The sequence below is a fragment of the Amblyomma mixtum genome, chromosome 10, assembly GCF_055824585.1.
Source record: "Amblyomma mixtum isolate Tamu chromosome 10, ASM5582458v1, whole genome shotgun sequence".
Lineage (NCBI taxonomy): Eukaryota > Metazoa > Arthropoda > Arachnida > Ixodida > Ixodidae > Amblyomma > Amblyomma mixtum.
This window is the reverse complement of record NC_143021.1, coordinates 813,215-828,376: the sequence shown is the minus strand read 5'-3', so window position 1 is coordinate 828,376 and position 15,162 is coordinate 813,215.

The window sequence follows — 15,162 nt, the reverse complement described above, 5'->3', positions numbered from 1 at the left end:
CCCCCGTTCTATAAGCACTTTCTTACTTTTAAAGGTGCCTTTTAAAAGATTAGTTACTCCATCTTCTACATTGAATGTGTCCAGAATATTCCATAAATGCTCTTGTATTGCATTGCAGTAGACTCTACATGTCCAGGGGCCCATGTTTCTTTTTGGCAATCTCGGTACACTGCATCAATGAAAGCAGATTCACCTCCAACCTCCTTTGTTTCCAGAACACATTTTGTAGCTCTCTAAGCACCCCCTTGTCTTCCACCCATGCCTGCAGTCTGTCCTTTAAATCTGCATCACCGCCCAGTAAACTGCATATTTCACTGTTATGGGACGGTAGTTTTTTGTCAGCTTTGCCTCTTTTTCCTTATATATCATGTTCATCCTGATTAGTCGCCATCCATCGGGGGCTTTCTCATCATAACATTGCTCATTACCACTCTTGATGGTCAGATATATTTATGGGAATCCCCCAAGGTGAACTAGATTTGTAATAAGGGGTGACTCATTGCCTGCCACCCAAGAGCAGCCATACGGTTACAAAGGAAAGCTATAGTCTCAGAAACTTCGTAGTTAAAGAAAACTTTGTCCTAGTCAGGGGTTCGAACTAGGACCACTGCTTCATGAGAGCAGTCGCTCCACCAACTGAGCTAACCGGGACGGCAAGCTTATGGTAGGGCGCGAGCGATTTGATCAGTAACTTGAAATGGGAAAAATGTTGGTCAAATATTTAGGGGAATCCCCCAAGGTGGACTAGATTTGTAGATTTCACTGAGCCACTCCGAAGAAATCTGTAGTGGAAATCCAACCCTAGAAATCCGGTTACAACCCATTTAATAAATCATTTTGGTGGCTTAATTATTCATCCTTGCTAATTACATGATTATTCAACTATTATATTACCCCTGTACTGGATGATTGACCGTTCGTGCAGACACGCTCGGCCAATAACACGTGCTGATGACAGGATCTGTACATGCCACTCATGAGACAAGAAATGCTTTTGCATTAAAATTCTCAGGTATGTGGATGACTACCTAGTCGTACTAGATGCTCCATCAGAATACAATATTGAAAGCTTAGCATCCAAGACCGTAAAGTTCACCACTGAATGTAAGGGCCTGTAGTTTACTGGGAATTCCCTAAGGGCAACTTTATCCAATTCTTGGATCTAAACAAAATTGCGCGAAGACGACGGGACAAAAGAAAGGCACGAATACACACAAAGCGCAGGGGTGTGTATTCGTGCCCCTCTTTTGTCCCGTCGTCTTCGCGCAGTTTTGTTTTGCTCTAAGCGTGAACCGACTAGCCCAACATCATGTCTTACTTCTTGGATCTACCGATCACTTTTGGCCAGTCTCATTTTAATCTGTGCTGTAGACCGTTTACAGAGTGCAGTTACTTCGTCTACGACAGATGACACCACTAGGAGGTCCGCCACTTCTGGCCTTCGAAGCCGGCATTAGCAGCATCGGCGCGCAGTGCGAAACTCTGCTGCACAGCTTGTGTACGAACGTGAAGTAACTCTTGAACAACCCAGCTGTGACACGGATGTCATGCGTATTCTTGAATCAATTTAGCTGTGTGTTGAATTAATATCTAGAGCTAATATCCCTGTGGTGTAGTGTTGGAAAAATAGGTGCGCTTGTTACATAAAGGAAATCACGACAAAATTGCCGCCATTTTTGGAGGAGCTGTCTTGCGAGTTTATGCTGCTTCCTAGCAGAACAGAACGTTAATGTGTGCCACGAAAAAATAAACATACCACAACGCCACGTGCCGGTTTATTTCAGCGCCAGCAGTAGCTGAGGGAATAGCAGAACAAGAGTACATGCCTGTCACCTTTCTCACCGTCGACAGACACTGATCCGATACATCGAATGATCGGTGCTTTTTTAGACCTTTGCAATAAGTGCTTCCTTGGCGTCGACACAGTGCTCACTAAACTGTTGTGCGTACTTAAAGGGCAACAGACGAGGGCCCGTACATTATTGAAAAACAAGCCCACTGCATAGATGAGGTCCTCATCTATGCAGTGGGCTTGTCTTCGATGCCTCAATTATTGAGGCATCGAAGAGAACCTCTGCAAAATACTAGAGCCATGCACGCCCCGAAAAGCTGCGAAAATTCAAATCAGAGCCCGCTCGTTCTTTCCTTCAACAAAAATGTCCCCGTCCCACTACTCTGAGCCCCCTTGACGTCATGGGGGTTACTTTCGCTAAAGGCACTCTATTGGTGCATCGTTCTGACTGACGGGAGAAGGTTGGGCGTAGCCTTGGCATCGCGTCGCCTGCACAACGCTTTTTTTTTTTGCTATCGTTTATTGCATGTTTATGGTACAAGAAGAATAAAAAACACTGGAATACAGAAGGAGGTCCCAAAGTCAGAGACTGTGGACGGGACCTCCTGTAAGAACAACTGTAAGAATAAATATTGGGCAGCAGATGCAAAAATTATAAAGAAGTTGGCGTCAGTAAAGAGCAGAAAGTGAGATACAGGAAATAATGCAAAAACTGATTTGAATGAAAAATAATTACACACCTAAAAGTGTACAGAACAACACAAAACAAAAATCATAGAGTGATATAAATTACAAAACTAGTACCATTTACCATGAGAAATACTATTAGGGGGATTGTAAAAACTGACGAAGAGCGGATTTAAAGGCACAGATATTTGAAGATTGCTTAGTGGTAACAGGTAATGAGTTCCATAAAGTGGTAGCGGAGAAACGAACTGTTTGTTTACCATAATTAGTGTTAGGTTTAGGGAGTAAAAAGTTATTGTGATCAGCAAAACGTGTGTCGTTGCGACGCGGAATTTGTTCACCGGTAGTTAGCGAAAAAGGAAGTAGCTCTTTAACAGATTTGTACATAATGGTGCATAATTTGTATTCGATTATTTTGCACACAGACAAAATATTGTGGGATAGGAGCAGACGAGGCGCATTTACAGAATAGTGACTGTAAGTTAAAATGCGAATGGCTTGGTTTTGAATAGTTTGCAGAGATGATAAATGCGAATGATATGTGTTTCCCCAAGATGAAATGCAATACTGAATGTGGGAGTGGATGAACGAATAAGAGAGGGAAATGAGAATGGGCACATGGAAATATGGGCGAACTTTAATTAGTACTCTAATACCATACGCCATTTTTCGTGAAATGGATGTAATTTGGGTCTGAAATTTAAGATGTTTGTCAATTACTACACCTAGAAACGATGCGTGATCAGCTGAAAAGATCGAGTGTGAGCCTATGCTAACAGATGGGTTTTCGCAAAGAATTTTATGGGGGGACCTAAAAACTATAAAGCTAGATTTGGATGCATTGATGGACAACAAATTATTTCTGCACCAATCGAATACATTTTGTGCATCAATGTTAAGTTTGTCAACCACTTTATTTATATGTGAATCCGAGGTTAAGATTGTTGTGTCGTCCGCATAAATAAAACAGTTGGGGTTATGAAGACACCTAGAGAGGTCATTGATATATAATAAAAATAGAAGAGGGCCAAGGAAAGAACCTTGCGGAACTCCAACGTTAATTTTGAGTATGTTCCTGAGATAAACACGGCTTGTTTTCTATTGAATAAATAGCTTCTGATTAGCGAAAGCGCCGGCCCATTTATGCCAATACCGTCAAGCTTGCTGAATAAAATAGCATGGCTGAGGGAATCAAAAGCTTTGGAAAGGTCAATAAATAATGCACCAGCAAAGTTACCTGCGTCGATGTAGGATTTAATTTTATCAGTGAGAGCGATCACAGCTAATTCGGTGGAGAACCCCATTCTGAAACCGAACTGCAGCTGGTTAGGTGAGAGAATGTCAAATTTTGTTAGATAGTTGTTTATTCGAATAACAATGGATTTTTCAATAATTTTGCTGAAAAATGATAAAATGGCGATTGGGCGATAATTAGAAATGATTTGTTTATCACCCTTTTTGAAGACTGGAATTAGCTTTGCCTTTTTCAACGCAGTATGGAAAGTGCCTGATTTCAAGACCAAGTTGACAATATGGGCGAATACATCGCAAATGAGATGCGCAATTAACTTAGTATGAGATGATTGTATATTATCGAGACCTGGACTGGCGTCTTTCAGATTGCTGATTATTTTGCCAATTTCTTCAGGAGAAACAGGAAAAAGGAAAATGCTATGGGGATATCGTTGTAATGTTTGATTAGCGGCAGTACTTAAAACTCCTTAGGCTAGAGCAAATGAATCACTAAAGGCTTCAGCAATGTCTGAGGGATTGTTATATGTTTCTTTACCGGAAGTAATTGTTGATATGGGAGCTTTCGAGTTGTTTCTGTTTAGGAAGGAATTAATAACTTTCCATTGCTTATGAACGTTACCTGCGCGAGTTATTTCTCTTTCGTAGTACTTTTTCTTCGCTGTTCTAAGGAGCAAGCCTAATACATTAGAATATTTTTTATAATTCTTGACCACTTGACCGCTCCGCACACACACCGCTTATCCTTCGTGCATCTTAATTGTCTACGCCTTTGCGCAGCGCCTTCTGTTTTGGCTCATGCCTACAAACCCGCATGAAGGAACAACAACAAAAAAAAAACTGTGGAGGGAGCCTACGGCGACAGCCTTGAACCCTAGCCATGAAAAGTAAAAAATAGTAAAACTGGGTGAGTTGGTTCGCCTCCCCCCCACCGTTTTCACGTCACGAGACGCTCTGCGTGCGCGCTCCCTTCTCAGTTTTTTTTTCTTCCATGCAAGCCCCCCAAAACAAGGTTTTAATTACTTGTGCAGTAGAGCCTTTCCCTCACTCGCCCACTTGACCGCTCCACACACACACACACCGCTTATCCTTCGTGCATCTTAATTGTCTACGCCTTGACTCCAGTGAATGACACGAGCTTAGGAGCGGAGAAAAGACAAACACACAGAACGCAAACACATGAAGAGCAAACGGGCGGTTGCCAGGTCCGTGCTTCGCCGCGTGTTTAGAACAAAACCGACTTCCGCCCCTCCGGTCGTGAAACAATGGGGAGGCTTAAAAAAATGAAAAGGTGGCTCGCTAACTGGGATTGACAAAACAGATGTATGAAAGGATGCGCTCACTAACAAGTTTAGGTGGTCGAGCCGATCGCGCTTCTCGATCGTTCAGTGTGCGGAGAAAATTCAACGACGCTGTTTCGTCGTTGGATGCGCATGCAGCGACTGGAGTCGAACCACGATCCGGCGCAGATTTCAAGATTATGAGTTGAGTCGTGTCTGGCTGAAACGCATCGGCCTTTCCCAGTCCAAAAAAAACCATTGGAACCAATTGGATTTCCAACTGGTTCCAAATGGTTTCAATTGGACTAGTTGAGTTTCCAACTGCTTCCATTTGGAATGGTGTTCCAATTGGATGGTCCAATTGGACCAATTGGATTATCCAATTGGTCATGGATCCCAATTAAATCCCAATCATGGTCCAATTGGATTATCCAATTGGACCATGGTCCGATTGTACTATCCAATTGGACCATTTGGGTTTCCAATTGGTCTTACCCATTACATCCAATTGGACTGCCCAACTGCATCCATTTTTTCCAATGAATGTTTGCATATTTCACAAACAAGGTAGAACCAATATGGCTCCTATAATAAGAGCTATCAACAGCTTAACCTACTAAATTGTACTCATCATCTGCACCACCACTGCAGCTTGCCACTTCCATGCCACTTCCCCCAGCCTCGTTTCCTCGCACACGACGACACCCTACGAACCCTTGGCGCACCGCCGATAATCAGCCCATCTGCTACGCTTGTGGGCTTCCAGGGCACGTCGCACGTCTCTACCGTCAGCGCTTGCCTCGCTCTGGGGAGGCTGTGCATCCGTACGGATACGATCCCGAGCCGCCCTTGACCAATATGGCTCTTCTGGCTCGTCTATGCCTCGCTCCCAGTATTCTACTCGCCGCTCGCCTTCCCCTCGCCGCCGTTCAATTTCCCCAATGATTCGGCGACCGGAACCCCTCCGAGAGGAAAACTAACTGCCGCAGTTCCGGAGGCAAGAACTGCGTCTTTTGCGAACTCGCAAAGTCCTCCGTTTCCTCCCGCCAACGTGATTCAGGCGATTGTCGAAGGTGTCCCTGTTCTCGCGCTCGTTGACACGGGCGCTGCCGTGTCTGCGGCATCCATGGCAATCACCAGGCTGACGAAGCTGCCCGGTCTGCCCACAATGACGGAATCCCCGTTAATATCCCCGTAACGAGAGCTGACGCAGCGTGTGGGCTTCGTTCCTTGAGGCTGGAGCTCACACTTTCAGCGTGGAACTCTGGTGAGTTGTGCAACCGTCGCCTCAGGACTTTGGACCCTGGACTGCGCCTCCGTCTTCCGTGTAATGTAGCGCGTCGTGAAGCAACACTACTGTGTCGTCTATGGCTCGGTGTTGCCTTCACGAATAAGTATGCTTTCCGGATCGCGATGGCCGACAGCCCTTCTTGTGTGAACTGCGCCTGTGATGAGACAATCACCCATATCTTGTGTGAGTGCCCTGTCTTTGTAGCCGAAAGACATAAGCTTCGATGTGCTCTGGACCGCCTGGACCCTCGCCCTTTCACAGAGGCCAAGATCCTCGGTCCGTGGCCACAACAGTCAACTGCCATCAAGGCTTACAAGGCACTCTTTCGCTTTTTGAGAGCGACTGCCTTAATTGACAGACTGTGATTATTTCCCTTTACTTCTCTATTTCCTCTTTAATTCCCCTCATTCCCTTCCCCTGTGCAGGGTAGCCAACCGGAATCCTTTCTGGTTAACATCCTTGCCTTTCCCTCTCTCTCTCTTCGCCGCAAAATTCGCAAGGTGACGACGCCCCTGTCTGACTTTTCGCTCCGTACGGCCAGCTCACAGCGCATGCACCCCATCGCAAGCCTGCAGGGTACGAGTTTCTGTCAACGACGTAGCATATCTCATCGAGTTTGTTGTGCTGAGTGCGTGCTCTCACGATGTCATCCTAGGATGGGACTTCCTCTCAACCCACCGTGCAGTGATTGATTGTGCTCGTGCTGAACTCGCGCTATCTTCGGTGTGTAACGTTTCCGTGTGCGACCTGCCTGTGCCCTCCGCTAAACATCTCGTAGCTGCAGCGACACCGCCATACCTCCCTTCTCTTCTGCCCTCGTCCCGCTCCTACCTGACTCCGCCTTCAGTAGCCCTGTTCTCTTCACACCCACCACAGCTGCCTTCTGATTCCTTTCGCCGTTCTCACGATTTCCGAGGGTCACTGTGCCATTTGTCTCCAACCCTTTTGCTTGCCCGTCCTCACTTCTTCGCGGTGAATGCCTCGGTCGTGTCGAAGAACTGGACCCTGCTCTTGCCCACGAGTTCTCCGATCACCGTGCCTGTCCCGAGGTTGCTCTCCTGGACATTTGTGCGACCACGCCCGATCCGCTTCCCATCGACGTCTTTCAACGCGCCATCGCTGCCGACCTCCCGCCCGCTCAACGTGATCAGCTACTGAAACTTCTCCAGCGCTTCAGCACGTCTTTTGACCTTTCCCAACCATCTTCGGGCCGTGCGTTTGCCGTCTCTCACGAAATCGACACAGGTACGCACGCCCCCTTGCGCCAGCGACCGTACCGCGTCTCGCCCACAGAGCGCCGCGTCATCCGTGACAATGTCGACGATATGCTACAGCGCGGCATCATACAGCCCTCTCACAGCCCTTGGGCCTCTCCTGTTGTCCTGGTGACGAAAAAAGATGGCTTCATCATTCGGTTCTCCGTGGACTACCGTCGTCTCAACCAGATTACTCGCAATGATATCCTCTAGCCCGAATCGACGACGCACTAGACTGCTTGCAGGGAGCGGAGTATTTTTCGTCCTTAGACTTACGCTGTGGCTACTGGCAAGTACCGATGGCTGCCGCTGACCGAATTCAATGTCATGCCATTCGGCCTATGCAATGCTCCAGCCACATTCGAGAGAATGATGGATAATATTCTCTGCGGGCTCAAATGGGAAACGTGTCTGTGCTATCTGGATGACATTGTCGTTTTTTCCAAAGATTTTTCTTCTCATTTACTGCGCCTCCAGCGTGTTCTCACGTGCCTTACTGCGGCCGGGCTACAGCTAAACCTGAAGAAATGTTACTTCGGTGCCACGAAACTTCCTGACCCTTCCAAACTTCGCGCCGTCGCTGACAGTTTTGTAGGCTTGTGTTCCTACTTCCGCCGCTTCATCCGGAATTTCGCCTGTATCATCGCCCCTTTAACGCAGCTTCTTGCCGGCAGCCCGAATCTATCGTCTTGGTCCCCCGCTTGCGATGAAGCATTCACCACTTTACGTCGCCTCCTGGTCTCCCCCCCCCCCCCCCCCCCCAATACTCCGCCATTTTGATCCCGACTGTCCAACCGAGATTCACACTGACGCGAGCTGTTTATTCATTTACTGATACTGTTAGCCCTTTTTGGGCCGATACAGGGTGGGAATTCAATGATTTTTATACAACACAAACACAGTGCAGTAAATACGACATAAGTGCACAATTCAAGCCAGCGCCAGTTTTCTATATACACAATTTTCTTCATGGATACACTTCCAGTCAGCTCGCCGTACAAGAACACAATGGTAGAAAGGTAACATCAAAAATTGGGGTTACATGGCTATCAAAGGTGCTACATTTCAGGTTACAGCGCACTTCGTAAATAAAAATAACAATAAAGGGGAGTAAGGGGTACCTGTCTGACTGCTATACTGTTAATGTATCAGCAGCGAAGTGGTGAAGGCTAGTGTTCAAATTGCTCAAGGGAATTGATTTCTATTATGTCGTATGGTATGGAATTCCAAAGTTCTTGGAAAAAACGAAAACTTAAACGTATCTGTTCTTACCTGTAGAGGAAGGAACTGCCTAGGATGGCTACCGCGTACAGGACGTGATGATCGTGTTTGAAGGTACCGTTCTGTGTTGAAATTGAATTGGCCTTTACTTATTAGATACATGAACTTTAGTCTGGCTATTTGTCGTCGTTGGGAAAGTTGCGGCAAGTTCAATTTATCAAGCATTTCCGTGACTGAGTCTGTTGACCTGTATTTTGAGAGTATGAACCTTGCAGCCCGTCGCTGAACCTTTTCAATTTTATCTATTTGGTTTTTTCTAAAAGGATTCCATACAACAATTGCATATTCTAACTTGGGGCGTACTAAAGTCACGTATGCGGTGAGTCGGACATCTGCTGGTGCAAGTCGAAGCTTGCGTTTCAAATACCACAGTTTTTTCTCAGCTGATGCTCATATGTTATTTACATGCAATTTCCAATTCAAATCCTCACATATGGTCACGCCTAAATATTTGAAATGCCTGACACGTGTTACAGGCTTGCCGTCTATCTGGTAGTCGAAAGGGAAAATATTTTTAGTGTTCCTAGTTATCCTTGCAAAAACAGTTTTATCATGATTTAATTTCATTTTCCATCTGGTACACCACTCTTGTATACTGTTTAAACCCTGGTTCAACAATACCTGGTCTTCTTGACTTGAAATTGTTGAATAAGTGAGGCAATCGTCTGCAAATAGACGAACTGTAATTTTTGTGTTCAGACTTTCGACAATGTCGTTAATATAACTTAAGAATAAAACCGGACCCAGAACAGATCCCTGGGGAACTTCCGAAGTGACTGGCAACATACAAGATTTTGCGCCACGTACTTCTACGAACTGCGTTCTTTCTGCCAGCCGCCACGGTGGCTCAGCGGTTATGGTGCTCGGCTGCTGACCCAAAAGACGCGGGTTCGATCCCGGCCGCGGCGGCTAGAATTTCTTTGGAGGAGAAATTCTAGAGGCCCGTGTACTGTGCGATGTCAGTGCACGTTAAAAGGTGGTCGAAATTTCCGGAGCCCTCCACTACGGCGTCTCTCATAGCCTTAGTCGCTTTGGGACGTTAAACTCCATAAACCAAACCAAACCAATCTTTCTGCCAGGTAAGACTTTATCCACATAACAATGTTTTTGTTAACGCCAAGATAACAAAGTTTTGTGAGCAGCTCAGAATGCGCGACCCAGTCAAACGCTTTCGACAAATCTAAGCATATAGCGTAAATCTGGCTTCTATTGTCAATCGCGTATGCGAAATCATGAATTGTTTCAGTGAGCTGCGTAACTGTTGACAGGCGTTGTCTGAAGCCATGCTGATTTGCAGTGAAGATATCAGAATTCTCGAAGTAGTGAAACATGCTTTTTGATAAGATATGCTCCAGGATTTTACAACATGTGCAAGTTATTGAAATCGGCCTATAATTTACAACATTGTATTTGCTCCCAGATTTGTGGATTGGGACAACTCTTGCCCGTAACCAGTCGGCAGGCAAACTGTGCTGTTCTAGAGATGCTTGAAAGATGACAACAAGGTACTTCGCGATCCATTCCGCTAGCGTTTCAAAAATTTGTTAGGAATGCCATCTGGACCAGCTGACTTTTTGGTGTCTAAATTCAGTAAAAGTGAAAGAATTCCTTCTTCGGAAAGAATAACGTCTTCCATAGTCACGTATCTTTCAACATCAATTTCATTCAAGTTTACAGTCAATGTTTGTGGTCGGTCGAATAAGAATGGAAAAATGTATTACACTTATGGGCTATAGCACACGGATCACTAATCACGCATCCGTCATCTAAAATATAATCAATTGTTTCTTTTGACGGAGCAAGATGACGCCAAAACCGCCGCGGTGCTTGCTTCATAAAGTTTGTTAGTGTATTGCAGTAATAATTTTCTTTTGCACTCTTTAACTTCTCCTTAAGAATCCCGGACAATGAAGATATCTCAGCGTTATTTCTGAATTTGTTTCGCCTCCTACGTCTAATTCGATTAGAGCGAAACAAAACTGCGCGAAGAAGACGGGACAAAAGAAAGGCACGAATACACACACACAAAGCGCAGACTTCCAACTGACTTTATTTTGTAAAAGCAGGGTGCTTATAAAGGCAATCACAGCAAACTAGGAGACAAGCAGAAGCAACGTGCGAACGGCAATGACAAAGTCAACAATACCACGTGTGATTACGACGCATGAAAAGTTCGAATGTGACCATCTAAGAAATTGATTTCTTGACATGAAAGAGATAAAGAAGGGGCGCTAACACACTTATCACCCCTTTTAGAAATGAAAAAGGCCTCGATAATTTCTCTTTCGGTTTTAGTTTTGGCTTTCGAAAGGAACTTTGTTTTTTCCAGGTAAGGAGAACAGGTTTTCATGTCGCAGCTCTTACAGTGCAAGGGTAGATTGCTGCCAGTGCCACTGCTAAGGGATCGCCTGTGTTCTAAAGCGCGCTCATTAAAACAACGGCCAGTCTGGCCTATGTAGGAACGACCGCATGACAAAGGTATCTCGTAAACAACTTCGGAAACACTTCAGAAGAGACGAGGCTTGGGCATGTTGGTATGACATACTTAAGGGAAATAAATAGCGCACAAGAGAAGACGGGACAAGCGAGGAGACACAGACAAGCGCTAACTTTCAACAGACGGTTTATTGCAAAATCGGGAGCATATATACACATGTCCAGATAGGCAACAAAGAACAGGATCGAAGATAACATCAACAAGACACACACCCCCTCGACAGCCATCTGCTTATCGTGCCAGATATGCAAGCTCTTTTTTCGACAAATTAACGGAAGGTTCGCTGACACAATCCGGTCCAAGGCGCACGATGTTCGACGCTTCAACAATCTCCCTGGTGAGTTGGTCGCGGTGATGATACAAGATCACAGTATCTTCAAAAATTGGACGGCAAGGAGGGTCGCAGTCACATGTCTTACAATGCAAAGCCAAACAATGCAAACACATTTTGTAAACTTGTTCCGGTGGTTCTTCTTGCAAGTGGTGGGTTGCTTTCTTGTTCCAGCCAGTAGAGGGCACACTTTTTTCAGCTTGCAAGGAGCCGAAAAAACAACGCGTATCCCATGCCTTTCTGCTACCTTCTTGATGTTATGGGAAAGGCAATGAAAATACGGCATGACAAATGGTGGCTTGGAATCCGAGCATCCTTTATCTTTTTCTTGTGAAGATTTTAGCCTTTGAAGCAGGCTTTCGCAGGTGCCAAGAAGTAGATGACGGGGATAGCCAGCGGAAAGAAGGCGCTCAACTTGACAGTGAAAACTGGATGACATGGTGTGGGTACAGGATTTCTGCAGGGCAGAAATCCTGTCTAATTCTTCGCTTGAGCTGAATGATTTCTCTGTTTACCCACGGGTTCCTTTTCCTAACTCTATTTATTTTTTTCGGAATGAAGTTTTCTATGCAATGACTAACTATATTCTTAAATTCCTCCCACAGTGCATTAACGTCATAAGCCCCGTCAAAACGGTACAGTGACATTTCTAAATAATCAAGAATGCTGACATCATCAGCTCTCAAGAAATCTCTAATGTACACAATTTCTCTCTTTCTTTCCTTCCATGGTAAGACGTGTTTCACACAAAGCGATATGAGCCTGTGATCGGACAGCCCATCAGAAACACAAACGTCATAATTAGAAATCCTACTATCCACAAATATCAACTCAAGCAATGACTGTGTGTTTGATCCAATGCGGGTAGCTTGATGTACTACTTGCTTTAAATCACGATTAAATGAAATGTCTAGCAATACCTCGGCATGTTTAGCATCTGTAGTACCCACGTCATAATCGTTCCAACGAATATTAGGGAGATTAAAGCCTCCTGCGATAATCATGTGCTTGTTTGGTTTAACTCTGTCACAAAGAAAATCTTTAATTGATTGCAGGAACTGCAGTGGGGAACTGGGAGGCCTGTACACTGCTCCAAGTATACAAGGCACGTCATAAAGGTTGAATTTGCACCAGATACTTTCATTATCAGGGTTCCCTTCCATCACTACGAGATCAACGTCATCCTTGAAAATAACGGCGACGCCCCCACCGCGTGAGTCACGATCTTTCCGAACCATTTTGTAAGTGGGTGGAATTATCTCACAGTCCCGGATTTCCGGGCGCAACCAGGTTTCTGTCATGACCACTATCTCGGGATTGTATTGTATCAGCAAGTGTTCTAGCTCAGTTGTTTTATTTACGAGGCTTCGCGCGTTGACATTAATCAGAATAAAATCACCACTTTCGTTTCGAATTTGTCATTCAGGCTTTCCGTCGTTCTTTAGTTGTTTTCTTTTTAGTTTGATTCTGCATGACTTCATGTCATCCCAGTAAAATGTGTCGTCACCAATCATCATCTTATCATACACAAGCCGCACCTTTGCACCTGCATCCTTTTCTTGTTTAGCGCTGTCCCAGAGATTTTTCGGTTTCCGTAGCGTACTTGCAGAAAAGTCGTCCGAAACTGACATACCCGTACCCTTCAGTTTTTTACAGTTCTTGAATATCTGGATTTTTTCGTTGTAATCAAAGAACCTTACTATCTCAAAAATTTTAACGAGCGCACGAGAATGAAACAAGGACTGAAAGAAGACACACACCACAAAGCGCCGTACTGCAACTGATTTATTTAGCATGCGAAGCGCCCAAATTTATGCAATGCATCACTGGCACTCGTGGAAAAAGAACAAACATAAAACAACCACCACTGTGATACGTCTGGCTACCCCTTGATAGCGGTGAAGGCCGTCGAGCCGAAACCAGGCCACGTCATAAACAAGAAAACACAAACATTATCGAGACAGAGTAAAACACGTGGAAGGGCAACATTTAGCAACATCCGTTACTGGGGCATTAATTTTAAGAAATGACGCTCCTTTGCACTTAACTGCACAGAAGCAAAGCTGACACATTTATCCTTAAGTTTATAGATTTCACATGCTTCCATGATCTCTCTTGTGATTTTTTCCGCACACCTGCGCAGAACTGTGGTCTGCTCAAAGATAGGCCCGTATTTCTTGCACAGATCGCAATCACGGCAGTGTATGCCGAGGTGTCGGGAGGCATTCTTGACATTGTTGTTATGCTCTCTGAGCCTTTCATTCAGGCACCTCCCAGTCTGGCCGATGTAGGCTCGACCGCAGGGCAAGGAACCTTACTATGACTGGTCTTATTTTATTTTCTTGCTTCGTCCCTAGTCTATGGATTCTTTCCACGGTGCTAACCCCGACACCGAGGCGTTCGTGAAATACTTCCTCCAGTACTTTTTTCTTGACGTCATCATTCGTCTCATTGATTTTTTCCTCAATGCCGAACACAATGAGATTATTTCGTCGGCTGCGGTCTTCTAGCTCCGTTATCTTTTCTTGTTGGGACCGTTTGTTAGTCTCTATACCTTGCAGCATTTCTTCGAGTTTCTTTATTCTTTCTTCCCGCATTTGTACTCGACCCATCGTAGTTTCCAAATCCTATATTTTACTGCTCATTGCGTCCAGGCGGTCTGAGAACGAAGCCTGCGTGGCTCTGATTTCTTTGATGTCTTCCCTTGTTACCTTTTGCCCTGCCAAAAGTTCGCGCAGCATAGATTCAACTCTGTCAGGCCCGGGGTTGAGCTCGACATCACCGCAAAGCAATAAATTCAGTGCACAAAAGCAGTTGGAAGCAATATGCAGTAACATATCTGGACTCGGCACAACCACAAGAAACCTTTCATCATTTCTGTATGACAAAACGTCACCAACCTGGACAGAAAATTGGAATTTCTCGGTTGGCGACATGATCCCCGTGGTCCCGCCGAGCCCACTGAAGAAGTAGCGTTGAGGCCCGTCTTTTATACGCCCTGCTGTCGACGTCACTGAAGATGGGAAATCAAGGAGAAGGGCACTGCGCATGTCCGTGAGCGATAAACGGCAGCGTTCGTCACTGGGGCCGTCTTTGCTGTCGTGCGTGCTGGGGAGGCCACACGTGCTTGAAGTTGATCGATCGGCGAGGGCGAACAGGGTAACCTGGACAGAAAATTTGAATTTCTCGGTTGGCGCCATGATCCCCGTGGTCCCGCCGAGCCCACTGAAGAAGTAGCGTTCAGGCCCGTCTTTTATACGCCCTGCTGTCGACGTCACTGAAGATGGGAAATCAAGGAGAAGGGCACTGCGCATGTCAGTGAGCGATAAACGGCAGCGTTAGTCACTGGGGCCGTCTTTGCTGTCGTTCTTGCTGGGGAGGCCACACGTGCTTGAAGTTGATAGATCGGCGAGGTCGAACAGGGTAACCTGGACAGAAAATAGGAATTTCTCGGTTGGCGACATGATCCCCGTGGTCCCGCCGAGCCCACTGAAGA